Here is a 14,725-nt window from a genome sequence, read left to right on the forward strand (position 1 = left end):
GTGGGCTGGAGTCTACATGAAGCATGCTTTACTAAGTACCGCACTGAATAAAAGCTCTTGGGCTTAGCACAGCAGACTTCAGCCAGCAAGTTCAGCATTCAACTCCATAATGGGCTCAGTTCAAACAACTTACCTTTGCTGAGCCTCTGTCCTGACATGCTGAAAGGAAAGGACATCTCTCTTGTTGACTTGTTTGAACATTCTTTAGAGTCTCTGTAGTTCCCAAGCTCATGGTCTTGACGGTCCCCAAGTCTTCCAAGACACAGGAGCCTAGAGCTACATGTGTGGCAATGTTAGATCATTAGGTTGGGAGAGGGAATTACATCAACATGAAAAGTCTGGGGCGCCTGGGTGGCTCAGTCAGTACATGCCTGCCTTTAGCTCAGGTCATGAACTTGGGGTCCTGGGATTGGCTCATGCTCTCTCTCTCAAATAAAATCTCTAAAAATAGACAAAACATGGAAGGTCTATTAACCACATAAAGCAATTCTAGCTGCACAGCTCACCCTTTCAAGCTGTTTTCTGTATATCCTCCAGACTATAGGTCTGCAGGCCTTATCCTGGCCAATCACAGGTCGAAATTGTGGAAATGGAGAGGAAAAAGGGGATAATGGTCTGATTCTCCTAGGAACAAGATGTTTGAAAAACAAAATTTCCCCAACTATTTCTGTATGTTTCATATCATTGTAAAAACATTTGAGAGCAAAGACTTTCACTTCAAAAATGGCAGAATGTCTGCTATAGCCCCTTCTTGTCTTAAACTCTAACAGTGAAGAGGTATTTACAATCCCACTAGAATATAACAGTGTACTCTGAACCAGCAATTAAGATAAATTCTTGAAAAATGGAAGACAAACAGTATCTGGTTGGAACAATGGATTCATTCTTCAAAGTACCTGATGGAGGGTACTGTTGACAACACAGAATGGCTGCAAGGATGCTACAAATTCAAGAGTTGGAGCCTCATCGTGTGCGCTTCTGGAGCAACTGACAGGAGGTAGGCATTTTGATTCCCGCATATAATCTCTCCCTCCTTGTGTCAGACAGAACAAGGAATTATTCCTAGGCCAGAGCAAAGAGTAAGGATACTTGAATTGCAGGCACAAGGCAAAGTCTCCCGTTTGGTAAACACCCACAGGATGAAGGACCCTCTGTGCTCAGATCATTAGGTATTGGAACAGCCTGCCTAGAAGTTTGTCCCACCATCCTCCTTAGATTTATGGTCAGGGGTCTCCCAAACCCAGCATCCTGACCAGTTTCTTCAAGCAAGTTGTATGGTAAACACAGCAAGGTTAATGAGGAAATATCAATACTAAGATGGATATGCAACCAAATATCACCCAACATTGGAGGGAAGCCATGACTCTGAATTGGAAGCCCCAAACTTAATATATACCAAGGAAAAGAATTAAAATTAAGAGAATTTCAGAAGTATGCCCAATATTCTCAAATTTTTAAATATCGTATTCATTATAAAGAATCCATTTCATATCTTGAAAATAAAATGTTAGCATGAAAAACTCAATACATTGGCCATTTAGCAGAAAGGACACTGTTGAGAGCAACTTAGCAGGATTGAAGCCAAGAAATCCTGCTGGAATTTAGCAGAAGATTTTTAAAAGTCTGATAATTAAGAGGAACAGCTACTATTATTCTCATAGTGCTTTTTCTTACTTCCTCTACCCTTTTCCTTCATCCTTCTGTCTCCTTCCATCCTCTCCTTTTTTAGTCACCTTATTTTAAGTTTTAATGTCGATGGCTGTCTCAAAACCACTTGGACGTGAGGATAAAACAAACATGAAGTATAGTCTCATTTCATTGAGATTTAAGAATGTCCCTTTAAACACACAAGATACTCTCATTTTTACAATAGTGTTTTTCATAGTTTTGATGCCCAAGTTCTAATTCCACCTGGTCTTATTACTCAGAGTTTCCTTTTCCTATCCTAGGACCCTTAGTTTTCTAGATCATGTTCTGAAACAATAGCATACAATATGCAACATCATAATGGCCATGGCAATAGATTCATATGCTAATCAGGAGTGCAATTTATAGAAGAAGAAAGTGTCTGAAATTGGCCTTTGATTCTATGGATTCATTGTTGGGTTTGGGCCAAGCTCCGTGAGCTTACTACCATGACATTTCAGATAGGCCTTATTAGAAAAAAATCTGTTTTCCTTTTGTAATAATCTAGGTTAGGTAGGAATGGTTTTCTGACCGACCAGATAAGTCTCTATGGGTATTCTTTTTTAAGCTATCACCATTCCCCAGACTCAGTATAGCTCTTCTATTCAAACAGTGAACACATTGATTACTCAGGATTCATTTTTCTTTTCCTAGGAGAGCCCTCCTTTGCTTTAGAAACATACCCCTCCCTCCACACTTTTCAAGTGAATGGAGAGAAGCAATTTTCCGTTCTAGAGCTGAATCTTGATTAATGCCTAGACTTAAAGCTGGCCATGATAATCTCGTCCTACTTACTAATAATTGGCTCAAGAAGCCAGTCTTAAGCCAATCAACACATGGCATTCCTATGGTCCAATTGTCACAATAAGACCTAACGAGGCTCATTTAAACTCCTGGAAGAAATTTTGTTTCATGGGTAGACAACATTCCTGTCTAATGTTGGATGTTCTGAGTTTTCTGTTGCCTACAGTCATGCTGGCTATCATTAAAAAAGTCATCCTGAGGAGAACACATACAGGAAAAGGTGGAGAAAGGTGGCCGAAACACCGATTATACCTTGTCTGGATTCTACTCTGATCTTGGGCTCTCAAATAGATTCAATTTTTCCCTACTGTTTTAAATTAGTTTGATTTAGAATCCTGTTACAGACTGCCCAAAATTTTAATAAAATTGTACACTTTATATGCTATCACTTGGATATATGGTCTCCTAACACAGCAAATTGGAGAATATCACAATGGCTTAATTTTATTGAAATAAACAGTGTCTAAACAAGTGATTCCTTTAACTACTGTCACACAAGAAAAAAGTTCTGTATTCTCTTTATGTGATAGAGTAAAAAATTATCAATAGGGCCTTCCTCATTCCTTTTGCTTATTTTCTATTTTGCCACTCTTCTCCTGACCCGTCCCATCCTCCAATCCATCTGAGGAACAAGGTAAAACAGTGCTGAGGCAAAAATCTCAACAGTAAGGAAAGACTGCCCAGTCTTCTATATCATGACCTTTGAACTGTGACCCTGATCACCATTTATTTGATGAGGGTATCCACCCAGGGCACACAGCTTCTCTAATCCCCTAATACAGCCTGATTTACATGGCAACAGGGGAAAGCTTGGTTTAGGCCAGATATAGTGTCCACACAAACCAAGACTTACTTATAACCCTCACTTAGAGAAAAGAGAGTCGGTATAATCCATCTACCAGCCCCTCACCAGTTGGGAACTCCAGTAGATGGGCTCAGATTATTTTGGTAGTTGCCTTGAGTATCATTTAGAACACACAGGACATGGTGTTAGTCCATTAACCAAGTCAGTGTATTTCAAGGGTTATTTGGCATCCTTGGCAATATGCCATCCCATCAGCGGCTATGGTGGACATTTTTTCTATATACCCAGTCTGTTCTATCTACTAAAGGGCTCATACCTGAGCTAGGGCATCAGCTTCCTGACTGCCAGGAAGTGTCGGTACCTTATGAACCAGGGCATGGAAGGCAGTGAAGACTGCCTTAGGTTTTTACTGGCCAGCCCAAATGTCTTACTATATATCCTGACTCCACAAGGGTTTAATCATGATCATCCACCCCTTAGTAGCTCATTGTCCAAGCCATAGGGTTATTCACTTGGAATAGCCCAATTGTCAATCCAAAGGGTTAACGGCCAGTGCTTATGAATGATCATTAGCCAAATAGTTCTGAGTTCAGCCCACTGGCTACTGTGGTCCATTCCTGGTTCCATCTAGATGGTGTCAGTATTAGGCAGAAAAGTAACTGCAGTCCATATGGGCAGGTTGCCCCAACTGGACCCATCTGTAGACTCCTAGGAGAGAGGAGTTGGAATTTCCCCTCCTCCTTTCTCTACAGGTCAAATGGGCCACCATAGGAATAGGAATGTGGGCATTTATAGGGTCTACTGACACCAGCATTTCTAAAGCTAGAAAGCTGGCAAACATAGTGTTCCTCTGCTGCAAATAGGCATGCCACTTTGTCAAAGTGGGGTTTGAGCCATGGGAGAAGTAAGTGGATAAAACATTCTCAACCCACACATTGATTCAAAGGGAAGCTCTTACCATGCTAGACTGTTCCTTCCTGAGCGGCTCTACTGATGATTGCATACTGCTAGGAGCTGTTGCTCTATGTGATATATCAGGCTCCTGCCCCCTTCCAAAGCTGAGACCAAAATTCCAAGGGTACTCTCCTTCTGTTGTTTCTGCCACAGCATCTAACCCATACCTTTTAGAGTCACAGATACATCTAACTCAGGATGACCCTGCTTGGGAGATGCCCAGAACTTTAATCAGCTTCTCAAGTATTTTTGCCTTCTCAAAAGGTGGCTTGCTGCTGTGATCCCCAGTTCTATGTGTGCTCTTTCTTTGCCAGACAGTATAAGGCTAAAAAGGCACTGTACTAAGTGGAAAATAGAAGTTCTCCGAAGCACTCAAATCCTAAAAAGGCTTGCACTTTTTCTATGCAAAAAGTGGATTGGGTTGGATAAACTTGCACTTTTTCTATGCAAAAAGTGGATTGGGTTGGATAAACTTGTACCTTACCAATATGGAAAAGATGAAATGAAATGAAATGAGGTCATTTAGGGCAAGAGAGGTTTTAAAACGGAGCCAGGGGACCTTTAAGGAGATGAGCCTTATGCAAGTCCTCACTGGAGAATCCATGAATTTTTTAAATGGGCAAAAGCATGATTTTCCAGAGACTCATAAATCTGCAAAATCTACAACTTGCCACAGTAGGAGACTTTGCTTGGTGACAGTCTTAGCAACAAATTATAGTCTGTCAAGATTAGTTTTCTGTCACCAAAATCAGTCAAAATTCTAAGTAAGATATATAAAGAAATCCAAGAAAAATGACAAGAGTAGAAGGATCCTGAGCTCACTTAGTTGGATAAACATAATGAAGCAATAACTACATCTATTACAACTAACTTTGATAATGACCTGAAAACTAGCAGAACAGATCTTCCACAACTAGTCAAAAAAAAGGCCACATCAAAAGGAGCAAAAGGGGGCAGAGCCACAGTCAAAAACCAACCCCCCAGCACAGCTAACCATAAATGGGAGGGACATCACAAGCATGGAGACACCTGGGGATCAGACCCAGTATCTGCCTTGGGGACATGGGAAGATGAATACCTGTGATATCTGGTGTGAAAATCAGCAAGTCTTGGGGTGCCTGGGTGGTTCAGTGGTTGAGCGTTTGCCTTTGGCTCAGGTTGTGATTCCTGGATCCTGGGTTGGTGTCCTGCATCAGGCTCCTTGCAGCAAGCCTGCTTTTCCTTCTGCCTAGGTCTCTGATTTTCTGTGTCTCTCATGAATAAATAAAATCTGTAAGAAGAAAAGAAAGGGAGGAGGGAAGAAAGGAAGAAAGAAATAAAAAAGAAAAAGAAAATCAGCAAGGCTTAAATCCAGGAGAGTTTAAGGATTATAGGAAACTGAGTCTCTACACTTAAAGGGCCAGCACACTAAATAACTTGGCCTGAGACATAGCACAGCAGCAGCAGACTGAAAAATACCTGAAGGAGATTTGACTAATCTTAGGATGTGTGCTAGAGGGCAGGAATCTACAGATTTATCTTGGTAGGAATGATTTCTCTTGACCTTCAGATATTTGCTTATCCAGACTAGATAGAACTGGTTCCTGAAAGGGTCCAGATAACACTCTAATTTGCTAGCACTTCCATGCCCAGCTTTTTGTTTTCCTACAGACCCTCCCACACAACAACCCCACCTGGAAAGACACAGCTCCAAAGCAGCTCCTGCCCTAGCAAACCTGGCAAGCAGCCGTTCCATTCCAAAGTGACTTCTGCCCTGAGGAGTAGACATAACCCCACACACACCACTATGCCTGCAAACCCTGTAGCCAAGCCTCCTAGCATGCTGCATAGAGAGAAGCTCTGCCCTTTGTGTACCACAGCTGTCCCAGCAGCTAAACGTAGACAGTGAGGCTGATTTACAGCTCTGCCCACCAGGAAGCCTACAGAGACTGTAAGTAGGCCTCTCAACAGTGAAGTAATCCAACCTTGCCCAGAGTGCCCACAGCAAGTGAAGGCCAAACCACCAGCATACCCATAGCAATTATGCTTAGCCACAATAAGAGGGAGCATACAGCCTACTCCAGGGTGATGTCTGGAGCACCTGGTCTTGGTGACCAAGGGGTGTTGCACTACAGGGCAGCACAGGATCTCTTCTATACCACACCACTATTTTCAAGGTCAGGAGACACAGCTATCTACCTAATACATGAAAACAAACAGAGGGGGTTAGGCAAAATGAAGAGGCAGAGGAATAGGTCCTAAATGAAAGAACAAAACAGAAAATCACAGAAAAGAGCTAAATGAAATAGAGATAAGCAATATGTCTGATAAAATTTGAAAGTAATGGCCATAAAGATACTCACCAGACTTGAGGAAAAAGCAGATAAACTCAGTGAAAACTCCAAGAAGTGATAGAAAATATTTAAAAAAACCAGAGATGAATACAACAATTAAAATGAAAAAGTATGCTAAAGGCAATTGACAGCAGATTAGAGGATGCAGAAGAATAGATTAGAGATTCGTAACAGTAATGAAAAGAAACCAAGCTGAATGGCCAAAAAAAAAAAAGAGAGAGAGAGAGAGAGAACAGGTGACACCATCAAGCATAGTGACATTCGCGTTATAGGGATCTCAGAATGAGAAAAGAGAAACAAGGAGAAAGAAAACATTATTGAAGAAATAGCAGCTGAAAACTTACTTAATCTAAGAAACAGATATCCAGGTCCAGGATTCATAGATAGTCCCAAACAAGGTGAACCCAAGCAAGTCCACACCAAGACCTATTTAAGATGGCAGAAATTGGGGATCCCTGGGTGGCTCAGTGGTTTAGTGCCTGCCTTTGGCCTAGGGCGTGATCCTGGAATCCGTGGATCGAGTCCCACATCAGGCTCCTGCATGGAACCTGCTGCTCCCTCTGCCTGTGTCTCTGCCTCTCTGTGTCTCTCATGAATAAACAAAATCTTAAAAATAAAGGGTAAATAAATTTTAAAAATAAAAATAGTAAATAAATAAAATGGCAGAAATTAATGATAAAGAGAGAATCCTAAAAGCAGCCAGAGAAAAGCAATAGTTACATATAAAGGACAACACCACCACCACCACCCAGCCCCTATAAGGCTATCAGCTAACTTGTAGGCAGAAACTTTGCAGGCCAGAAGAGAGTGGCATAATCTATTTAAAGTGCTGAGTGGAAAAAAAATCTACAACCAAGAATACACTATGCAGAAAGATTATTCAGAATTGAGGAGAGATGTGAAGGGTTTCCCCCAAAATTAAAGAAGTTCATCACCACCAAGTCAGTTTTGTAAATGTTAAAGGGAGTTCTTTCAGTGAAAAGGCCAGAACCATAAATAAGAAACTGATAAAAGAAAAACATTTCACATGTAAAAGCTAACATGTAATAAAGGTAGATCAATCCCCTATAAATCCAGTAGGAGGCTAAAATACAAAAGCAGTAAAGTCAATTATATCTTCAACAATTATGTAAAATAGGACTTCATAAACATAAAAGATGGAGAGGGGAATAAAAATTTAGTGCTTTTACAATTTGCTTGCCTTAATCATCAACTAATATAAACTGTGGTATATATGTTACTTATGAACTTAAGGGTAACCACAAATTAAAAATCAGTAACACACAAAAAAATAAACAAATAAGTAAATAAATAAAGAGAAAGGAATCCAAGCATAACTAAAGAAAGCCATCACAGCACAGGGGAAGAGAGCAAAAGAAGAAAGTGACAGAAGAACTACAAAATCAACCAGAAAATAAGTAACAAAATGGCAAGAGTACATACTGATCAATAATTACTTTAAACGTTAATGGACTTGGGGCACCTGGGTGGCTCAGTCAGTTAAGCGTCTACCTTTGGCTTAGGTCATGATCTCGGGGTCCTGGGATTGATTCACCATGTCAGCCTCCTTGCTCAGGAGTAGTCTGTTCTCTCTCTGCCACTGCCCCTCCTGCTGCTCTCTCTCTCAAATAAATAAAATCTTAAAAAAAAAAAAAAAAAAGTTAATGGATTCAATGCTCCAATCAAAAGACAGAGTAACTAAATGGATACAAAAATAGAACCCAGAGAAGGCTGGCAAGATAGTAGAGTAGGAAGACAGTAAGCTCACCTCATTCCATGGATACAACTAGGTAACACTCAAATCAGTGTGAATAACCCAGAAAATGACTTGAAGACTGGCAGAAAAAAGTCCACAACTAAGGAGAAGGGCAGAGACATAGGAGCTACACAGACATGTAGGACCAGCTGAAATAGGGAAGCAGCTACAGTCCCAAAGAAGGGAGTAAAACAGACTCTTACACCAAGGAGCATGCAACGGGAAGAAAAATCCCCATAACATTTGGTTTTAAAAACTAGAGAGGCCAAATTTCTTGAGTTCTTACAACTAGTGGGACTTAAGCCTACAGTTTTCAAAAATCAGTGGGCTAACTGCTGGGGAGCCCAGAAGTTGGGAGGAAGCTAAATCCTCACCCTTAAAGACACAGTACCACAAACAGCCTTAGGAGATAAAGCATAGAAGCAGCAGTTTGGAAAATGCCTCTGGCATATGGGAGGCAGTTATTTACTAACCTTAGAGCCTATCTCAGAGGGGCTGAGTTACTGAGGGACCTCTCCAGGAACAAAGGAGCTATCAGGTGCCATTTACTCCCTGGCCTATCAGCATAAACACACATCTGCAGGAACTAGCCTGACTACCAACATTCACTATCTACATTGCTTACACAAAGCCCCATCCTCCTGCACTTCAGGAGCCTAAATGAAGCATCTGCCCACCAATGAAAACTTCTCCAGACACAACACAGGCAAAGTGCCCTGCAACTTGGTGCTACTGGATCTATGGCAAACCAATGGTTTAAACTAAACTTAAGCCCAAGGTGGCCCCAAACTGATCAACTAACACCACAGGTACCAAACACTGTCTATGACAGGCAAAGAGAGTCACTGCAGACAACTGACCTGAAAAATAAAGCAACCAAGACAAAGTAGCAGGACACACCAGCATGTATAGGAGGTACTTTCTGAAGTGCAGGAGGGTGGGAACACTACATTGTAGGGCACATAGGATCTCTTCTTCATAAGGCCATTACCCTCAAGAACAGAAGTAGACTTTTCTAACACAGAGAGCAGGCACAGAGACTTAGACAAAATGAGATGACAGAGGAATTTGTCCCAAATGAAAGAATAGGACAAGGCCATGGCCAGAGATCTAAGTGTAACATATGTAAATAACATGCCTGATAGAGAACTCAAGGTAATGATCATACAGATACTCACTGGACTCAAGGAAAGAGTGGAAGACACAGAGATCAAGAACAATAGAGCAAAGATAAAGAGCTCAATAAACAAAATGAGAAGCATGCTTGATGGAATAAACAGCTGCTAGAAGAAAAGGAGAAACAAATTAAAAACCTAGAAGACAGAGTAATGGAAAGCAATCAAGCTGAACAAAAGAGAAAAAAGCATTATGCAAAATGAGAATAGACAGGGTACTCAGTGATTCCATGAAACATAACAATATTCACATCATAGGGATCCCAGAAGGAGAGAAAGAAAAAGGGGTAGAAAAATTATTTGAAGAGATGAAAATTTCCCTATCTGGGGAAGGAAACAATATCCAGATCCAGGAGGCACAGAGAGCCCCCAAGAAAAATCAACAAAAGCAGATCCATACCAAGATATATTATAATTAAAATGGCAAAATACAGTCATAAAAAAAATTAAAGCAGCAAGACAAAAGAAAACAGTTATATACATGGGAAACCCCATAAGGCTATCAAAGGGTTTTTTAGGAGAAAATTTCCAAGCCAGAAGAAAGTGGCATGATAAATTCAAAGTGCTAAATGGGACAAATCTGTGGCCAAGAACCTTGTATCCAACAAGGCTATCATTCAGAATAGGAGAGAAAAGAATCTCCCAGACATATAAAATCTAAAGGAAATTGTGATAATTGAATCATCCCTGCAAGAGATATTAAAGGGCAGTCTTTGGACGGAAAAGAAAGACCAAAAAATGACAGTAGAAAACACAAAAGCAGTCAAAATGAATGTTTTTGTAAAATATCAGCCAAGGAACTCACAAAATAAATGGATATAAAATAGGACACCATATACCTAAAAGTGGGGAGAAGAGTAAATAATGGATTCAAACATAAACGATCAACTTAATATTGCAGCCAACTTAATATAAACCGCTATATCCAGAGATGTTATATGTCAGGTTTAATCAGATCGGTAGTGAAATGAAATAGAGAGGCCAGGCCAAAGTTGGTCGAAACAGGTTTTTAATGGGACGTGCTCTCCGGTGAGGTTCCACAGCCCACAGGGGAGGAAGAGAGCAGGGAAATTGAGGGCCAGGGAAGTCACATGCAGGGGAGTGCAAGTGGGCTTTTTAAAGGGGGGATTGTGTGTCTGTACAGGATGATAGGTATTAGGCATAGTACTGGTGAAATCGGCCTGGGGCAATAACTGCCCATGCCCTTATATGGGATCAGAGTAAGATGCAGTTCAGGTTTCCTGCATAGGTCCAGGCTCCCCCTGATAACATGTCTGCCAGCGGTCTGCTGGTGATGGGAAAGTTCTGAGGTGGGGGCAACAGGTGGAGGGTCTACCACCATTTTGTTGGTGCCTCCCCATCCCCCTTGCCCCCGCTGGCCCAACATTATGTACTAACCAAATGGTAACCGCAAATCTAAAATCTGTACTTGACATGCAAAACAAAGAGAAAGGAATCCAAGTATATCACCAAAGCAAGCCAGCAAACCATGAGAGAAGAGAACAAAAGAAAGGATCAGAGAACTACAATAGAAAACCACAAAACAAGAACAAAATGGCAATAAAAACATACCTCTGAATAAATACCTTGAATATAAATGGACTAAATACTCCAATCAAAAGGCATTGGATGATGAAATGGATTAAAAAAAAAAGAGAGAGAGAGAGAGAAAGAGAGAGAGAGAGAGCAGTCCGGGTGGCTCAGCGCCGCCTTTGGCCCAGGGTGTGATCCTGGAGACCTGGGATCGAGTCCCATGTTGGGCTCCCTGCATGGAGCCTGCTTCTCCCTCTGCCTGTGTCTCTGACTCTGTGTCTCTCATGAATAAATAAATAAAATCTTAAAAAAAAAAAAAAGGCCCATCTATATGCTGACTACAAGAATCTCATTTCACATCTAAAGACTGAAAGTAAGGGGATGGAGAAACATTTATCATGCAGATGGCTGTCACAAGAGAGCTGGGGTAGCAACATTTAGGTCATACAAAATAGACTTTAAAACAAAGACTATAACAAGAGACAAAGAAGGATAATATATACTAATAAAGGGAACAATCCAACAAAAAGGTAAAATAATCATAAATATTAATGCATCCAATATGGGAGCACCAAAATATTTTAAAATAAACGATAGTAATAACAATAATAGTACAGAACTTTAATACCCTAATTACATTACTGGACAGATCATCCAAACAGAAATCAATAAGGAAATAATGACTCTGAATGACACACTGGACCAGATGGATTGAACAGATATATTCAGGACATTCCATCCTAAAACAACAGAATATACATTCTTCAAATGCACATGGAACATTCTCTAGAATAGGCCACATATTAGGCCACAAAACAAGTCTTAGCAAATTCAAAAAGATCAATGTCATTGCATACATCATTTCTTTTAAAAAAATATTATTTGAGAGAGTGAGAGAGAAAGTGCAAGACAGCACAGCAGAGGGAGCAGTAGAGGGAGAGGGAGGAGCAGTGTCCCCAATGAGGGAGAACGCTGTGGGGCTCAATACCAGGACCCTGGGATCATGATCTAAGCTGAAGGCAGACACTTAACTGACTGAGCCACCGAGGTGCTCTGCATGTATCTTTTCTGACAAAAACACTATGAAAATAGAAATCAGGGATCCCTGGGTGGCGCAGCGGTTTAGCGCCTGCCTTTGGCCCAGGGCGCGATTCTGGAGACCCGGGATCGAATCCCACGTCGGGCTCCGGTGCATGGAGCCTGCTTCTCTCTCTGCCTATGTCTCTGCCTCTCTCTTTCTCTCTATGTGTGACTATCATAAATAAATAAAAAATTAAAAAAAAAAAAAAAAAGAAAATAGAAATCAACCACAAGAAATCTGAAAAAAAAAAAAAACATTGAGGCTAAATAATATGCTAAAGAATGAATGGCTCTACCAAAAAAATCAAACAAGAAATAAAAAATTACATAGAGGGAAATAAAAATGAAAACACAATGGTCCAAAATCTTTGAGATGCAGCAAAAATGGTCCTAAGAGAGAAGTTTAAGGCAATACAGGCCTATCTTAAGAAACAAGAAAAATTTCAAACAACTTAAGCTTGCATCTATAGGAGCTAGAAAAAGACAACAAAGAAAACCTAAAACCAGTACAAGGAAGGAAGTAATAGAAATTAGAGCAGAAATAAATGAAATAGAAACTAAAAAAAAATAATAATAGGACAGATCAATGAAACCAGGAGTAGATTCTTTGAAAAAAAAAATCAATATTGATAAACCTCTAGCCAGACTTTCAAGAAAAAGAGAAAGGACTCAAAAATCAAGTGAGAGAGGAGAAATAAAGTAATTCAAGCGCTAAGAGAATATTAATCTATATACCAACAAATTGGACAACCAAAAAGAAATGGATAAATTCCTGGAAACATATATCCTACCAAAACTGAAGCAGGAAGATAAACAAAATTTGAATAGACCAATCGCCACCAATTTGAATCAGTAATCAAAAAACCCCCAACAAAATTCCAAAAACATCTTCACAGGTGAATTCTACCAAACATTGAAAGAAGAGTTAATATTTGTTCTTCCCAAAGTATTCTAAAAAAATAGAAAAGGACATATAACTTCCAAATTCATTATAAGAGACCAGCATTACCCTGATACCAAAACCAAACATCACACACAAAAAAGAGAACAGGCTAATATCTCCAATGAACATAGATGTAAAAATCCTCAACCAAACACTAGGAAATTAAATCCAACAATATATTTTAAAAATCATTCACCACAGTACCCGCCCAAAAATAGACACAGAAACCAACAGAACCAAACAGAAAACCCAGAAATAAACCCACTGCAGTATGGTCAATTAGTTTTTGACAAAGCATGAAAGAATATCCAATGGGAAAAGGACAGTCTTTACAACAAATGATGTTAGGTAAACTGGGTTAGCAACATGCAAAAAAAGAAACTGGACTTCATTATCACACCATCCACAAAAATAAATTCAAATAAAGACCTTAATGTGAGACCTGAAACCATAAAAATCCTAAAAAAAGAATACAGGCAGTAACCTTTCTGACATTGGCCATAGCAAATTTTCTAGATAGGTCTCCTAAGACAAGAGGAATTAAAGAAGAAAAAAAAAAAAGAAAGAAAGAAAAAAGAAAAGAAAAGAAAAGAAAAGAAAAGAAAGAAAAGAAAAGAAAAGAAAAGAAAAAAGAAAAGAAAAAGAAAAAAAATCAACTACTGGGACTTCATCAAAATAAAAAGCTTCTGCACAGTGAAGGAGATAACAAAACTAAAAGGCAACTTATGGAATAGAAGATCTTTGCCAATGACATATTCAAAAAAGGGTTAGTTTCCAAGATATATAAAAAAACTTCTATAATTCAACACCCCAAAAACCAAATAATCCAATTGAAAAATGAGAAGGAGGCACAAATAGACATTTCTCCAAAGGATATACAGCTGGCAAACAGACATGAAAAGATGTTCATCATCTTTTACCATCAGAGAAATACAAATCAAAACTACAATGAGAAAAAAAAACAAAAAAAACAAAAAAAAAAAAACAAAACTACAATGAGATATCACCTCACTCCTGCCAGAATGGCTAAAATAAAAACTCAAATACAACATGTGGTGGGGAGGATGTGAATAAAAAGGAACCCTCATGCACTCTTGGTAAAAATATGAACTGGTGCAGCCACTGTGAAAAACAGTATGGAGGTTCCCAAAGAAGTTAAAAATAAGACTACCCTACCATCCAGCAATTACACTACTAGATATTTACCCAAAGAATAAATACTAATTCAAAGATACACATGCACCCCTATGTTTACCGCATCAGTACTTACAATAGTCAAGAAATGGATTCAGCCCAATTGTGCACTGATTGATGGAGAAGGAAGAAGTGATATATAATGGAATATTATTCAGCCAGCGAAAGGAATGAAATCTTGCCATTTGCAACAATGTGGATAGAGCTAAGGTGTATTCTGCTAAGTGAAATAAGTTAGTCAGAGAAAGACAAATACCATATGATTTCACTCCCATATGGAATTTAAGAAATAAAGCAAATGAGCAGGAGAAAAAGAACAAAGACACAAACCAAGAAACATTCTTAATTATAGAGAACAAACTGCTGGTTACCAGAGGTGGGTGGTGGGTGGTAGAGGGTTGAGTGAAATAGGTGATGAGGATTAAAGAAGGCTCTTGTGATGAGCCCCTGGTGATACATGGA

At 39.6% G+C, this 14,725-nt stretch overlaps 1 long non-coding RNA gene across 8 annotated transcripts in view; it reads right to left on the reverse strand.

Annotated features, from left to right (window-relative positions):
* The window catches only part of LOC112675608 (uncharacterized), a 46,167-nt gene that overhangs the window by 2,829 nt on the left and 28,613 nt on the right, over positions 1-14,725 (reverse strand). For 2 of the 8 annotated variants that reach the window (XR_007413619.1, XR_007413620.1), the window contains exons 2-4: positions 5,328-5,519; positions 897-1,062; positions 134-276 (exon numbers count right to left, since the gene is read on the reverse strand). This is a non-coding gene — a long non-coding RNA (uncharacterized LOC112675608). Of the gene's footprint in view, positions 1-133; positions 277-896; positions 1,063-5,327; positions 5,520-6,260; positions 6,428-6,926; positions 7,343-8,094; positions 8,196-14,725 lie in introns of those variants that run through there. The other 6 variants (XR_007413617.1, XR_007413616.1, XR_007413615.1 and 3 more) reach the window with 6 other exon arrangements.

The sequence above is a fragment of the Canis lupus genome, chromosome 10 (assembly GCF_003254725.2).
Source record: "Canis lupus dingo isolate Sandy chromosome 10, ASM325472v2, whole genome shotgun sequence".
Lineage (NCBI taxonomy): Eukaryota > Metazoa > Chordata > Mammalia > Carnivora > Canidae > Canis > Canis lupus.